This window comes from Salmo trutta, unplaced genomic scaffold (assembly GCF_901001165.1).
Source record: "Salmo trutta unplaced genomic scaffold, fSalTru1.1, whole genome shotgun sequence".
Classification (NCBI taxonomy): domain Eukaryota; kingdom Metazoa; phylum Chordata; class Actinopteri; order Salmoniformes; family Salmonidae; genus Salmo; species Salmo trutta.
Genome location: NW_021822532.1, coordinates 678,467 through 681,194, shown reverse-complemented (window position 1 = coordinate 681,194; position 2,728 = coordinate 678,467). Strand labels below are relative to the sequence as shown.

Below are 2,728 nucleotides of genomic sequence, written 5' to 3'. Positions count from 1 at the left end.
TGAAAGAGGAGAAAGAGGGAGAGATTACTGTCACATTGACAGAGGAGTCAGGAGATCTGATTACCATCAGTAAGTACTGTCTTAAAAACGGGCTCTAACTGTCCAAAGGTTTTGAACGAATGTGTTGTTTTAAAGCAGCATGCTACTGAAATTCTATACTTGAAAATGTTGTTCTGTACTATAGGAATTTATGTTTTAATGTAATGTTAAAGCTACATTTAAAAATGGGTGATTAAAGCCCTGAATGCTGATTGGCTGACAGCCGTGGTATATCAGGCCGTATACCATGGGTATGTCATGTATTTTTACTGTTCTAATTACATTGGTAACCAGTTTATAATAGCAATAAGACACCTCAGTTATAGATGGCCAATATACCACGGCTAAGGGCTGTATCCAGGCACTCTGTGTTGTGCATAAGGACAGTCTTTAACCGTGCTATATTGGCCATATACCACACTTCCTCTGGCCTTATTGCTTAACTGTAACATGTGTATACCATCAGAGTACCCCCCCCCCCCACCACAAAATCACAACTTAATTGTCTCACAGAATGGCAAACAAGTTATAAATGAAACTTTTGACGTGTGTCTATTGTAGGCCTTGCATACTCGCAAAACGCAGATTTCTAAATAATGTTGGAGAAATACATAAAATAAGAAGCATTATTGACATGAAATGGACATGTGTTATGGGGAGACTGAACATATTAGCAAACGGACAAGCGTTTTGGGGAGACTGAACATATTAGCAAAAGGACAAGCGTTTTGGGGAGACTGAACATATTAGCAAAAGGACAAGCGTTTTGGGGAGACTGAACATATTAGCAAAAGGACAAGCGTTTTGGGGAGACTGAACATATTAGCAAAAGGACAAGCGTTTTGGGGAGACTGAACATATTAGCAAAAGGACAAGCGTTTTGGGGAGACTGAACATATTAGCAAAAGGACAAGCGTTTTGGGGAGACTGAACATATTAGCAAAAGGACAAGCGTTTTGGGGAGACTGAACATATTAGCAAAAGGACAAGCGCTTTGGGGAGACTGAACATATTAGCAAACGTTTGTTAGTCAACAAAAAACATGGGCAAAATAGCCATTTCAAGGAAAGGCTAAACTAAAGAATTATCATTTAGAAAAGATGGTAATTATTACTTTAGAGATGAAGTGGGCCACCAACAAAACATTAATAACAATGGATCAAATGCAGCCTTTAACATTAGTAATATATATTATTATAGAGCTCTGCTCAGCCTATAAACATGACATTATCTATTATTATAGAGTTCTGCTCAGCCTATAAACATGACATTATCTATTATTATAGAGCTCTGCTCAGCCTATAAACATGACATGATCTATTATTATAGAGCTCTGCTCAGCCTATAAACATGACATTATCTATTATTATAGAGCTCTGATCAGCCTATAAACATGACATTATCTATTATTATAGAGCTGTGCTCAGCCTATACACATGACATTATCTATTATTATACAGCTCTGATCAGCCTATAAACATGACATTATCTATTATTATAGAGCTCTGTTCAGCCTATAAACATGACATTATCTATTATTATAGAGCTCTGCTCAGCCTATAAACATGACATTATCTATTATTATAGAGCTGTGCTCAGCCTATAAACATGACATGATCTATTATTATACAGCTCTGATCAGCCTAAAATACGACATTATGTAGACTGGCAGGTAGGAGCGTTGGGCCAGTAACCGAAAGGTTGCTCGATCAAATCCCCGAGCTGAAAAGGTAAAAACGCTGTCATTCTGCCCCTGAGCAAGTCAGTTAACCCACTGTTCCCTGGCTGCCGATGACGTGGATGTCTATTAAGGCAGCCCCCCACACCTCTCTGATTCAGAGGGGTTGGGTTAAATACGGGACACACATTTCAGTTGAATCCATTCAGTTGACTAGGCATCCCCCTTTCCCTTTCCCTATTATAGAGCTCTGCTCAGCCTATAAACATGAGAGAAAGATTAGATTTTATGTTCTACATTATTATTATTAGGGCGGCCACCAAGTTTTTATTAAACTATGGAATGTTCTGAAAACTGACTTCAGGTTTTTGAGGAATCTATGGAGGTTTAATTCAGTTCTCTGTTTAGTATTTAACTAAATACTCTGTTTGTCTTTGGTAGGAGAGGGACCAGACTCTCACTCTGACAGCGGGGAGACTCCTTCAGGGGAACCAGACCCAGAGACGCCCAAACCAGCGAGACAACACCACTGTTCCCAGTGTGGAAAGAGTTTTAAGTGGTTAAGAAACCTGAAAGTACATGACAGAACGCATACAGGAGAAAACCCTTATGATTGCTCCCACTGTGGAAAGAGTTTTACCAAGTTAGGGAACCTAAAAGAGCATGAGAGGACACACACAAGAGAAAAGCATTTCCAATGTTCACAGTGTGGAAAGAGGTTTACCCAGTTACGGTACCTGAAACAACATGAAGAAATACACACAGAAGATAGGAAGACCTACCACTGCTCTCAGTGTGGAAAGATATTTGCTGGGTTAGGGAACCTGAAAATACATATGAGAATACACTCTGGAGAGAAGCCTTACCACTGTTCCCACTGTGTAAAGAGTTTTACTCAGTTAGGGAGCCTGAAAACACATGAGAGGGGACACACTGGAGAGAAGCCTTATCACTGTTCCCACTGTGGAAGGAATTTTAGGTGGTATGCGACCTGAAGGAGCATGAGAGAAT

General features: G+C 39.7%; 1 long non-coding RNA gene across 1 annotated transcript; it reads left to right on the top strand.

Moving 5' to 3' along the window:
• Positions 1-2,469, top strand: LOC115182543 (uncharacterized). Its single transcript, XR_003873803.1, has 2 exons — positions 1-69; positions 2,159-2,469. It is a non-coding gene; the product is annotated as an uncharacterized LOC115182543 (long non-coding RNA).
• Positions 2,470-2,728: the final 259 nt, after the last annotated feature.